This window comes from Rhinatrema bivittatum, chromosome 6 (genome assembly GCF_901001135.1).
Source record: "Rhinatrema bivittatum chromosome 6, aRhiBiv1.1, whole genome shotgun sequence".
NCBI lineage: Eukaryota > Metazoa > Chordata > Amphibia > Gymnophiona > Rhinatrematidae > Rhinatrema > Rhinatrema bivittatum.
This window is the reverse complement of record NC_042620.1, coordinates 43,908,979-43,923,351: the sequence shown is the minus strand read 5'-3', so window position 1 is coordinate 43,923,351 and position 14,373 is coordinate 43,908,979. Positions and strand designations below refer to the sequence as shown.

The window sequence follows — 14,373 nt, the reverse complement described above, 5'->3', positions numbered from 1 at the left end:
TTGTATTTTTATTTAATTTTAAATGGGAGCAAAGCCTGAGTAAATCAGGCCCATGATTTGAAACAATATCACTGATGAGAACCATATTACAGGCATTCTGCTGGGGTTACCTAGTGGGTTTAATCAGTGGCCTTCATTAGAAAGAGCATATTATTGGTTAATAATGCTACATTCACATTTCATTAGGGTCTAGGAACAGATTAATTACCTGCAAAATAGCCAATTGCAATGCAAATCCCTATAACATTTTCCCCAAATTTGACCTGCTTCCATGGATTACCCTTTCTCCTCTGCTGAATTGAACAGTTAGCCGCTATGTAAATTTTATTTATTTATTTTTCTATACCGATGTTCATCGTACATATCACACCGGTTTACAGAGTAGCGGAGGGGTCTATCTGTGTAGACTTCCTGATTTGCATTGGAGTTTTGCTAGCTTATTGGGCTTTGTGACATTATGTATCATTATGCTTTGCACATTGAACTTAGTAGCTTCTTACAATGAGGTTAGTAACTTTTTACAATAAAATTAGTGGCTTTTTACCATGAGTTTTGTAACATTATGTGTCATATATTGTATAGTGGTTTTAGTGTCTTTTTACAATTAAATTAGTAACTTTATGTATCATTATACTTTGCACAGTGAACTTAGTAGCTTCTTACAATGAGTTTAGTAACTTTTTACAATAAAATTAGTAGCTTTTTACAGAGTTTTGTTGAGTTTTGTAACATTATGTATCATTATACATTATACAGTGAAATTAGTAGCTTTTTACAATGAGATTAATAACATTTTACAATGTGATTAGTTGCTTTTTACAATGAGATTAGTAACTTTTTACAAAGAGATTAGCAACTTTTATATGGTGACTTTTGTGTCCTTTAGCCAAGCATCTTTGTGGCTGTCTCCTGATTGGTCTGTGGAGAGTCATTCTCTGAAATAGTGGGGGTGGATAGAGAGCGATGGAACTTTGTATGTGGTATAATAAGAAAGCTTGTATCATTGGGGTTGACCACAATAGGTGATTTTGCGTTCTGTGGGGGGTGTTTTGGGAAGAGGGGGGAAGATATGTGTGAATGTGGGGGAGGGGAATTTAGCTATGTGTGCTGGGTGTTGAGTGGGGGCTGGTTGGGTATGATTTTTTGAAGAGCCATGTTTTCAGGCTCTTTTTGAATGATTGGGTTGTGGGGTTGAGTCTGAGTTAGGGTGGTAGGCTGTTCCAGAGAGTTGGACCTACTATAGTTAGGGTTTGGTTCCTTGTTGAGGTCAGGTGGGCTGTTTTTGGTGATGGCGTTGAGATGAGTCCAGTGTTGGTAGAGCGGAGAGCTCTCTAGGTGGTTTGAAAGTGTAGGGCCGGGCTTGGCCAGTCAGATGTTTTGGTGTATAGTGCTTTGTGTATGAGGGTTAGCACTTTGTATTGAATCCTATGTGGGATGGGTAGCCAGTGCAGGTTTCTGAGGATTGGTGTGATGTGTTCAGGGGTGGTGTTTCAGGGGTGATGAGTCAGACGAACTGAACGAAATCACTGTGAACCTGGAAGATGTAGTAGGCCAGATTGACAAACTAAAGAGTAGAAAATCACCTGGACCGGATGGTATGCATCCTAGGGTTCTGAAAGAACTCAAAAATGAAATTTCTGATCTATTAGTTAAAATTTGTATCCTATCATTAAAATCATCCATTGTACCTGAAGACTGGAGGGTGGTCAATGTAACCCCAATATTTAAAAAAGGCTCCAGGGGTGATCCGGGTAACTATAGACCAGTGAGCCTGACTTCAGTGCCGGGAAAAATAGTGGAAACTATTCTCAAGAACAAAATTGTAAAGCATATAGAAAGACATGATTTAATGGAACATAGTCAACATGGATTTACCCAAGGGAAGTCTTGCCTAACAAATCTGCTTCATTTTTTTGAAGGGGTTAATAAACATGTGGATAAAGGTGAACCGGTAGATGTAGTGTATTTGGATTTTCAGAAGGCGTTTGACAAAGTCCCTCATGTGAGGCTTCTACGAAAACTAAAAAGTCATGGGATAGGAGGCAATGTCCTTTCATGGATTACAAGCTGGTTAAAAGACAGGAAACAGAGAGTAGGATTAAATGGTCAAATTTCTCAGTGGAAAAGGGTAAAGAGTGGAGTGCCTCAGGGATCTGTACTTGGACCAGTGCTTTTCAATATATATATAAATGATCTGGAAAGGAATACGAAGAGTGAGGTTATCAAATTTGCAGATGATACAAAATTATTCAGAGTAGTTAAATCACAAGCAGACTGTGATACATTGCAGAAGTACCTTGCAAGACTTGAAGATTGGGCATCCAAATGGCAGATGAAATTTAATGTGGACAACTGCAAGGTGTTGCATATAGGGAAAAATAACCGTTGCTGTAGTTACACGATGTTAGGTTCCATATTAGGAGCTACCAGCCAGGAAAAGGATCTAGGCATCATAGTGGATAATACTTTAAAATTGTCAGCTCAGTATGCTGCAGCAGTCAAAAAAGCAAATAGAATGTTAGGAATTATTAGGAAGGGAATGGTTAATAGAATGGAAAATGTCATAATGCCTCTATATCGCTCCATGGTGAGACCACACCTTGAATACTGTGTACAATTCTGGTCACCGCATCTCAAAAAAGATATAGTTGCGATGGAGAAAGTACAGAGAAGGGCAACCAAAATGATAAAAGGGATGGAACAGCTTCCCTATGAGGAAAGGCTGAAGCGGTTAGGGCTGTTCAGCTTGGAGAAGAGATGGCTGAGGGGGGATATGATAGAGGTCTTTAAGATCATGAGAGGTCTTGAACGAGTAGATGTGACTCGGTTATTTTCACTTTTGAATAATAGAAGGACTAGGGGGCATTCCATGAAGTTAGCAAGTAGCACATTTAAGACTAATGGGAGAAAATTATTTTTCACTCAACGCACATTAAATCTCTGGAATTTGTTGCCAGAGGATATGGCTATTAATTGCATCAGTAACATGGGATCTTCTTAGTGTTTGGGTAATTGCCAGGTTCTTGTAGCCTGGTTTTTGGCTTCTGTTGGAAACAGGATGCTGAGCTTGATGGACCCTTGGTCTGACCCAGCATGGCAATTTCTTATGTTCTTATGTTCTTATCTTTTGGTGTTTGAGAGTGATCTTGCCACTGCATTTTGGAGGAGTTGTTGTGGCCTGAGAGCCTTGGATGGAGGCCCAGAAGTAGTGCGTTACAATAGTCGAGTTTGGAGAATAGTAGTGCTTGGAGAACTGTTCTGTAATCTGGGGTGTGGAGAAGTGGTTTGATTTTTTTGAGTATCTGTAGTTTGAAGAATCCATCTCTTATTATTGAGTTGATATATTTCTTCATGTTGAGTTTGTTGTCTATGATTACGCTGAGATCTCTGGCTGAGGAGGTTATTGGAGGCAGTTGCTGAGTTGTCGACTTTGATAGTTGAGATGGTCTTGTTATTAATGTGAAGTATTTCGGTTTTGTTGTGGTTGAGGTTGAGGGATAGTTGAGATAGTGTTTGTGTTATCTTTGTTCCAAGTTTTTAGTGTGTCTGTGACAGTTTCTTTTATGGGGAGTAGGATCTGAACATCGTCGGCATATAGGAAGAATGTTAGATTTAATCCGGTTAGGAGTGTGCGTAGGGGGAGGATATATATGTTGAAAAGGGTGGAGGAGAGGGCTGAGCCTTGAGGTACACAATGTGTGAGGGGGATTTGTTTGGATTCTGTAGAGTTGAGTCTGACTTTGTATGATCGGTTTGTTAGGTAAGATTTGAACCATTTAAGTGTGGTATTGGTTAGACCGATGTCAGTTAGTCTGCTCAGCAGGGTTTCATGATTGACAGTGTCAAAGGCGGCAGAGATGTTGAGAAGGGTAAGGAGGTAGGATTGACCATGATCAAGACCTTTGAGGAGGTGGTCTGTGAGGGAGAGGAGGAGCGTTTCGGTATTGAAGTTTTTTCTGAATCCGTGTTGGGAGTAGGATAGGATGTTGTGGTTTTCCAGGTGAGCTGAAAGTTTCCATCATTATAGTCTCTATTCCTCTCCTTCCACATTCAGTAGTGGCCCACACCAGCATATTCGTGAGGTCTGCTGCTGTGCAAAAAGTGTTCCTCTTTAGTTAGTGCTCTTCCAAGATGATTTATCTCATGGGAGGATCAAATGATAGTCCATACCAGTGCAACACTCTTTGTGCTGAAGTGCATGCCCTTAATGCATCATCTCTGATGTATGCTGAGTATTTATTTGAATATTCACATTATCTAATGTCTATTAGTTTTGAAAATTCCCATGGTGTTTAAAAAGTTAGGGAAGGAGATTAAGATTTTTTTTTTGGCTCTTCCGTACAGTTTCTAAGAGTAACTGATGTTTAGACATCCTTTGTACAACACAATTTTATATCTAATTCTGTTCAGATTTAAGAGAATTTTCAATATGGGAGAGCAAAGGTCACTGGGACCTATTGACCTGAGTTTGTATTCCATTAGTTGCTTAAACCTGAGCAAGCAAATTAACCTTTGCTTAAACTAATTGTAGGCTCTTTGGGGACTGGTACCATGAGAAATGTCATTTATCTTCCATCAGTGTATCCTGATCATGCCCTGCAAATAACAGATATTGCTATTATAAATATTACTTTCACAAACAAAATGGATTATAAATTATTCTGAGAGTACCAGAAAAATAAAACACTTTTATTATATCTTGGTTGGAATGCAATGCACTGTCTTATTTGTGTATTCTTGCACAGTAATTTTCTCTTCAGCAATGTAATTTGTGACAGTCATCTAAAACCCAATTTTTTTCAAACCAACTAAAATTAAAATCAATAAAGCAATCTCTGCTGGGAAAGTAGAAAAAAAGTAAAAGTAGGGATGAGTATTTTTACATAAGTAGATTTTTTTTTATTCCATTAAAAAATGTAGAATATAAAGTCTACAAAATGCATGTTGACTTTGTTTATTTTGCATCACTTTTATGCAGTTAGTGGCCTCATGGTATCTGAGTGCTACTGCAATTTCCAATCATATATATGGGTAGATCATAACTGGGCAAAGTAAAAAACAATCCAGGATATAGCATCCTCTTTTTTTCCCTCTGAAAACAAGCAAGTAGACTGAGTCTCACACTTGGGTTGTGTGATCATGCTCGGCACCAAATGGACAATTACACCATAACATTCTGGAAAGGCCACAAGAACCTTGTTGCCCATTTATAGGAGTTCCTTCATGGCTCAGAGTGGCTACCCTCATTTCATTTTTGTCTTCCTGAGGTGTTGAATGTGGTGAGCTTATTCAGCAGTCCTGCTGATTTTTGTGGTTCTTCAGACTACTATTTGCTAGAGATGTGAATTGTGTGTCCGATCATCTTAACGATCGGGTTCGGCTAGAGGGGGGAAAAAATCTGATCGTGGGTGATGTGGGTGATAACGGCGGTGGCCATCTTTAAAGATGGCGGCGGCCATCTTTAAAGATGGCGCCGGCCAGCCAGTGCTCCTACCATGTGACAGGGGCCGGCCAATGGCACGGATAGCCTGTCATATGGTAAGGGCAAAGGGCCATCGGCGCCATCTTTATGAGTGGCAGCCGACGGTCTGAGAACGGGAGATCGCTCCCGGGACCACCACTAGACCACCAGGTAATTTTAAAATGTTTTGGGGGGATCGGGAGGGTGGGTGAAGCTAAGGGGTCATTTTTAAAGGGTCGGGTGGGGGTTTTTTTTATCGGGCCATCAGCGCCATTTTTGAGTGGCAGCCAAAATGGCGTCGATGGACCGAGAGCGGGAGATCCATCCCCGCGCCCCCACTGGACCACCAGGTACTCGTAAAAATCTTTGGGGGGGTTCAGGAGGTTGGGGGAAGTTAATGGATTCATTTTATAGGGTCGGGGTGGGTTTAGGGTTTTTTTTGGTGTGCAGGTTTTCCCCACCCTCCCCCGATTTACAATTTTTTAAGATAAATCGGGGGAATTTGTATTGTATCGCGACTCTTAACGATTTTTGATAATTTAAAATATATCTGACGATTGTTTTAAATCGTCAAAAAATGATTCACATCCCTACTATTTGCCTAAACCCCTTAGCCTCTTAGGATTTCAGCAGGTTGGTACATATCTTTACATTTTTTTCTCATCTTCTAGCTAGCATAAGGGCTTTTTTATTTTCTCTGATGCAGGTGTGCTAACATGCTATATGGTCATTTTTTTTAAATTTGATTTTGCTGCATCTGTTTTCCTCATGCCAGGAAAACAGATTAATGGTTTCAATGTTTTCCTAAGTGCAAACAAAAGATGTACATCATTTATCATGATATTTGCTACAAGTTTCTGGGACGAAGATACCTTGGGTTGCAGTATCTGTGCATGGATATCACCTTCTGAATTTGTAGAAGGCATGCACACAATGAGATATATCCAACACATAGGAAAATTCAGATTTATAGTACATATAGAAACATAGAAATGATGGCAAAAAGGACCAAATGGTCCATCCAGTCTGCTCAGCAAGATTATGGTAGTATCTGCTATGCTGTGCAGGTAAGTCCCATGCTTAACAGATTCCCAGACCATAAAAGTCGGACCCTCATTGGTTGCTGTTTGAATCCAATTCCCCATTACCCTTTGCTGTTGAAGCAGAGAGCAAAGTTGAGTTGCATCAAAAGTATCAGGCTTAGGGGTAGATTTTAAAAAGGAGCCCTGGGGCTGAAGTAAGTTGTGCGCGCCGGCCAACTGCCAGCGCGTGATCCCGGGCCCAGCAGCAAATGGCCACTGGGCCTGGAGCCTCTGACCCCCGCCCCCACCCTGGGACCGCCCCACCCCCACTCCGCCTCCTCCCCGCCCCTTTAGTAAAGGCCCGGTTCTTACACGAGTCCCGGTGCTTTACACGTGTCACCGGGTCTTTAGAAAATCCGGCCCTTATTGTTTAAGGGTAACAACCACCACATCGGCAAGTTAACCCCATGCTTATTTGTGGCCCTCATTGGTTGCTGTCTGAATTCAATTCCCCTTTTCCTCTGCCATTGAAGCAGAGAGTGATGATGGAGTTGCATCAACAGTATGAAGGCATATTGGTTAAGAGTAGTAACTGCCACACCAACAAGTTATCCCCATGCACTACTTTCTTAATTTCTATCCTGTAGTCTTTAGGGATCCACAGTGTTTATCCCATGACCCTTTGAATTCTTTCCCTGTTTTTCTCTCCACCATCTCTTCTGGAAGGGTATTATAGGCATCCACCATCCTCTCCGGGAAGAAATAGAGTCGTCCTCCCTGGAGTTTAATTTCATGACTCCTAGTTCTACTGATTTCTTTCCATCAGAAAAGATTTGTCAATTGTGCATCATTAAAACCTTTCAGATATCTGATCTGAAGGTCTGATCATATCTCCCCTGCACCTGCTCTCTTCAAGTGTATACATATTCAGATTTTTCAGTCTCTCCTCCTAGGCCTTCTCATACACAAGCCACACCATTTTGGTTGCTCTTCTTTGGACCGCCTCCATCCTGTCTTTGACCCTTTTGAGTTACAGACTCCTGAACTGAACACATTACTCCACGAGGCCTCATCAAGGACCTGTATAAGGGCATTATCACCACCTTTTTCTTACTGTTATTCCTCTCTCTATGCAGCCAAGCATTCTTCTGGCTTTAACTATTGCCTTGTCACATTCCTTTGCCATCTTCAGATCTCCAGGCACTATTAAACATAACTTAGACCATGGCCCTTAGGGTCAGTGAGCTCTATGCCACAGTGACATACCCCACTTATACCAGTTTTCATTAAATAGGGCAGTGCTCCTCATGCATACCAAGTTCCTGCCTAAAGTGGTATTAGATTTCTACCTTAATCAGTCAGTCATCTGCCAGCATTTTTCCTTAAGCTACAGTCCATTCACTGTATGGGCCAAAGTCCCTGCCACCAAAAAAAGCAACATTCCAGGTCCAGTAAAGCCCACAAGAATCCAGGGGCTGAAAAGAGGCTTTCATCTGTAAGAACCACCTAGATGATCTATGACAATATGGGATACTTGATTAAAGACTTCAATTTATTTTAGCTTAGTTTAATAATTTGATAGATGAGTACTCTTTCTATAATGTATCAAGATGGTTTACAAAACAATTTAAATGCAAATATAATGCATATATATCAAATATTTATCATATAAATAAAACTCAAATAAAAATAAAATGCATAAAATAAAACAAGTAATAAAGAAAAAAAGAAATTTCAATACCACATCTATACTGTTGAAGCAGAAACAAAATAAACTATTGAATGCCAAATCAAGTTTAACTCAATCTTTTAATTACAAATAACTTGTGACAAAAAACATGCTTTCAAACCTTCCTAAATCTTGCATAATTTTCCTCTTGCTTAAGTTCAGGGGAAGGAAGTTCCACAAAAATGGAGCCAACTAACTGAAAGTGAAATACCAAGTAACTTCTATTCTAAATATTGTAGGTGAAGGACTCACAAGCAAATCAAGTTGGGAGGAGCAAGGTAACTGAATAGGCTTATAGGGAAGTAAGATATCTGCTAAATACTGGGGGAGACTTTGTGATAGCAATGCAAAACCAAAATCAAAATCTTAAATCTAGCTTTAACCTGGCAATTAGTTTTGGGGATCAGACTCTGAAAGATGTTAAAGGTAATCAAACAAATTTAGCGTGAGAAGGGAAGTGGTCTATGGCCTGGCCTTCCCTTCACGCTGCAAACCTCCTCGATTTAAAACTACTCTTCTGGTGAAGTCTTTCTTAAAAGAAAGATTGATTTCAGCCACCTTTTTCAGACAGACCAAGGGATCTTATTATGCCTCCCTCAATATCCAGGCTGTGAGGACCAGAGACAGGATGTCAGAGGGGAGCAATATTATGGAGATTTGGAGCATTTAGAATTTCATGGAGTACTGGAAACACATTTTTGGGGATCATTTTGTACTGTATGCATGAAATCTTGGAAGGTAAGGGGGATGAGGACAGGGTTGAGGCATTGTTTATATCAGGTTGAGGGAGGGAGGAGGGATCAAGGCTTGAAGCTCATCTTTACCATATGGCTAGGGGAATTATGTATGCATCAAGTCGAGGAAGGCGGATTAGGGCTTAGGGGCAATGTTTATTGTAAGGATGGGCTGATAGGGAGGGGAGCTTGAGGCTTGATTGGAGAAAATTGTTATGTGTTGAGGTTGAGAGAAAGGTTGCTGAGTGCCAGCTGGCCAGAATTAGACCTGCCATTGCAATGCCAAAATTTGCCCTACCAAGTTAGGGTATTATTGCTGAAAATAAGCACTAGACTCAGCTTTTTCCCTCTGACCGAATTCTATCTCATCCCAATTTTTAATTGGCTAAATGTGTGTAATTTATTCATTTAAAGGTGAATTTCCAAAATGTTGCATGCATAAAAATTAGCATATACACATATGAGTGGCCTCTACTTGTGTATTCTGTATTTATAAAAGTCGAAAAGATGCATATTTTCACTTTCTGGTGCATATATAAAAGGGGCGGTCTAGGAGCATTCCTGGGTGGGGACAACAGTTTTACGAGTAAGTCACTATTTTAAAAGATATATCCAAACATTTCCAACTCATATATTTTTATACCTGCTAATTATCTGGCATAAGTGAATATGTCTTTATCATTTATTTATTTATTTATTTTAAGTTTTTTATACCGATTTTCCTGCATAAAATGCATATCAAACCGTTTTACAATGAAACAGAATGAGCAGGAAGTAAAATTCCTTAGTCTAATACATTTAAACATCAATAATGAAATAATTTTAAACAATGTCATGTGACATTGAGAGAGTTGGGAGGTCTAGGTGAACTGGGGGAGTGCAGACTGAAGAACTGGGAGGGTCTCGATGACCTGGAGAAGGACTGGGCAAACTGGTGGACTAAATGGTTATACTGGTAATTTCAGTCACATGTGTATGTTGTACAATACAGCAATTTACATGAGTATTGTAAATCCAATGTATGCGTGTTGTCTTACTTTATTTTCACACCTTAACATTTATGTACGTATATTTTTCAAATAGCTGGATAAAGTACCCATGTTCAATGCATTGCATGCATTAGCGCATTGACCTATATACATGTATTTTATAATACACAAGAATGTGATACACGCCTGTTACAAAATACTGTGGTAAAACTGTGTGCGGCCATATACACACAAGGATGCTGCTGTCCGTAGTTGGTTGAAAGTTTTGATCTCTGTGAATTATAGATTGTTGGCCAGAGGGGGCTTATTTTTAACCAGAAAAGTCGAACTGGCTAACTTCCAAAGTTAGCCGGTTAAATCTTTTAAAAGTCCATGCCAAATGCATCATTCTATAAGCTATTTCTTAATCATTCTGAAATAATTGCTTTTAATGGCTCTGTACATTAGGGCAGTGAAAACCTTTTGTCACTTTTTCCTTGTTTTTCTATTTTATTTAGAAATGAAAAGAGCCATTAGTTGAGCACATTGAGCCTTGTTTTCAAAAGAAAATTACCTAAATAAAGGATTATAAAAGCTTTAAAAATAAGACAAATAGTACTTGTAATGACTCATAAACAAAGAGGTTTCTGATGCAAATTGAAATAAAAAATGTTTTCTTATTATCTAATAATTTTCTAAGTTAATTATCTTTTCAATAGTAAAGAAGTGAAAGTGATTTATATGCCCTATTCTTCTAAAATGAATGAATGTTTGAATATTTATTTTAACCGTGAGGACACATTTATTAAAATATATAGTATGTTAAATTTCTGTAAAAAACTTACAGCTGTACTTCATGGATCCCTGACTAGGGGCCTCATTTTCCAATATCGCAGTGGTAACGCATGAGGGGGCGTGTCCTATGCAAATAAGGCATTTTTCGTGCAGTGGGGAAACATCGCCGCACGCGATGTTTTCGCCATTCGTGGAACTGGAGTCGCAAATCGCGAAAACATCATGCACCACGATGATTCATTGGTTGTTTTATCGCGGTGCATGATGTTTTTGCGAAAGTGTCCAGCCAGGAGTATCGCGGTCCACGATATTCCCAGCAGCCTGTTTCAGTATCCGGGGGAGGGAGGGAGGGAGAGAGAGAGCGAGAGAGAGAGAGAGAGAGAGCGCGTTCCTATAATGCTTATGCCCTAGACAAGTATTTGTATCCCTATGGGAGGGCCACCTAGTAATGTTCTCTCAACCTAGCTTGTTGTTGCCCAGGTAGAGTGTCCATCAAGCTAGGTTGAGAGAACGTTGCCCAAATCTTTTCTTGGAGTGAGTGTCCTCACTCCGACGGCCAGCAAATCTTCACTAGAGACCACTGTTCTTTCCGTAGGTCTCATGTTGAATGCGAAAGTGGCCCCCAACCCCCTACGCTCATACCTAATCCCCACCTCGAGTTACTAGGTGGCCCTCCCATAGGGATACAAATACTTGTCTAGGGCATAGGCATTATAGGAAGTCTCTCTCTCTCTCTCTCTCTCTCTCTCTCTCTCTCTCTCTCTCTCTCTCTCTCTCTCTCTCTCTCTCTCTCTCTCTGAAATAGGCTGTCCGGAAATGTCATGTACCGCGATAAACCTTTACTGCCCTCTAGCGCAGTATGTAACGCAAATGAAAGGGTTGTAGCTATTAGCCGTGCTAACACTGCGGCTGTTTCGCCGCACACGATAACTGTGTCCCGCTTTACATATGCTCCGCCCCCCTGAATACCAAATTAGAAATTTGCGAATTTATCGCGCGCGGTAACTCCTTGGAAAATGAGGCCCTAGGTGGTGAATTTTCAAAACATCACACATGTAAGATTTAGCATATATGTGCCTAAGTAGCCTCTCCTCTGGTATTCCATATTTTCACTTTCATGCACACACATATACACTTAAAAAAGGAATGGTTCCTGGGCAGGGCCAACACATGCACATAAGTTGCTATTTGACAACTTGTTCACATAATTTTACATCAAATTATCCTTTGTGATTGATGCCGGGCTTCTTTATTGTGTACTATTGGCTGAGTTAGAGATCGGGGTGAACTGGGGGGGAGTGGGATGTTTCAGGCTGAAGAACCAGGAGGGTCTCAATGACCTGGAGAAGGACTGGGCGACCTGGTGGACTAATTGGTAAACTGGTAAAATTCATTTACACGTCTATGTTTTAAAACTGACTGACTTAATGCATAAATTGGGACACTTGAGTAAGTCATACTTTACTTTTGCACCCAAAATATACGTGAGTATATTTTAAAAATAGGTAAGAAACGTATGCACGCTAAATGCGTTCATATATGTGGTTCCATTGCATTGCATGTATTCACCTATCACTGTTGCATGGTAGAGATACACATATTTGATAAAATGTGCATATAACATACATACAGGTTATAAAATACTCACTAGTGTCTGCTTGTTGCCATATATGCACGTACGTGCTGCCAGGCACTTTTGTTTGAAAGTTATCCTCTATTCTTTTTGAGAATAGAAAATAATTGGTTTAGAATATTAATTAAAATGAGACTGAGGAAAATTTGAGCTGTAGTTTCATGCATAAATAAGAACATAAGAATTGCCATACTGGGTCAGACCAAGAGTCCATCAAGCCCAGAATCTTATTTCCAACAGTGGCCAATCCAAGTCACAAGTACCTGGCAAGTACCCAAATATTAAATAAATCTCAAGCTACTATTGCTTATTAATTAATAGGCTTATGGATTTTTCCTCTAGGAATTTATCCAAACCTTTTTTAAACCCAGTTACACTAACTGCTGTAACCACCAATGAATTCCAGAGCTTATCTATGTGCTGAGTGAAAAATAATTTTCTTCAATTTGTTTTAAATGAGCTACTTGCTAACTTCACAGAGTGCCCCCTAGTCCTTCTATTATCTGTGAGAGTAAATAATCATTTACATTAACTTTTTTAAGTTCTTTCATGATTTTATAGACCTGTATCATTAATAGGGATGTGCATTGGGGGGTTTTTCGGTTCGGGCTTCGATTTCGGGCCCCCTGGGAAATTTCATTTTTCCCGTGGTTCTTTTTTTTTTTTCCGTGGACCCCTTATTTTCGTGTTAGCGCACGTTAACATTTTAAAGCTTGGGTTTTTTCGTGGGACAACGATTTTCGTGTTAGCGTGTGCTAACAGGAGTTAACATGAACTAACTCCCGTTAGTGTGTGCTAACCTGAACTATGAATTTTTCTGAAATTTCAGAAAGATTCTGTTCGGTTTTCGTCGCCCCTGAACTATGCCAAATTAGAAAATTTTCTAATTCAGAAAAAAAGAATGCACATCTCTAGTATCATATCCCCCTCAGTCGTCTCTTCTCCAAACTGAACAGCCCTAACTTCCTTAGTGTTACATCATAGGGCAGCCATTCCATGCCCCTTTATCATTTTGGTTGCCCTTCTCTGTACCTTCTCCATCGCAATTATATCTTTTTTGAGATGTGGCGACCAGAATTGTACACAGTATTCAAGGTGCGGTCTCACCATGGAGCGATACAGAGGCATTATGACATTCATTGTTTTATTTACCATTCCCTTCCTAATAATTCCTAACATTCTGTTTGCTTTTTTGAATGCCACAGCACACTGAGCTGACAATTTCAATGTATGACGCCTAGAACTCTTTCCTGGGTGGTAACTCCTAAGATAGAACCTAACACTGTGTAACTACAGCAAAAGTTATTTTTCTCTATATGTATCACTGTGCACTTCTCCACTTTAAATTTCATCTGCCAATTGGAAGCCCATTCTTCCAGTCTTGAAACAGTCTGCTTGAGTTTTAACTACGCTACATAATTTTGTATCATCTGCAAATTTGATCACCTCACTCATCATGCCCCTTTCCAGATCATTTATATAAATATATTAAAATGCATTAGTCCAAGTACAGATACCTGAGGCACTCCACTGTTTACCTTTTACCACTTTGAAAACAGGCCATTTAATCCTACTCTCTGCTTCCTGACTTTTAACCAGCTAACAATCCAAAAAAGGACATCGCCTCCTTTCCCATGACATTTTAGTTTTCTCATGCGGGACTTTTCCGATTGCCTTCTGAAAATCCAAATACCGCATCGGCTGATTCACCTTTGTCCACATATTTATTCACCCCTTCAAAAGAAAAAATGTAGGAGATTTGTGAGGCAAAACTTCCCTTGGGTAAATCCATATAGGCTGTGTCTCATTAAACCAAGTCTATCTACATGTTTTGTGATTTTATTTTTTATAACAGTTTCCACAATTTTTCCTGGCACTGAAATCAGGCTCACTGGTCTATAGTTTCCCAGATCACCTCTGGAGCCCTTTTTAAATATCGGGGTTACATTGGCCATTTTCCAATCTTCAGGTACATTGGATGATTTTAATGATAGGTTACAAATAATTGAATAGGTCTAAAATTTCATTTTT

At 39.7% G+C, this 14,373-nt stretch overlaps 1 protein-coding gene across 1 annotated transcript in view; it reads left to right on the top strand.

Moving 5' to 3' along the window:
• DPP10 (dipeptidyl peptidase like 10) overlaps positions 1-14,373 on the top strand; it is a 1,181,383-nt gene that overhangs the window by 731,686 nt on the left and 435,324 nt on the right. The window lies entirely within an intron of this gene.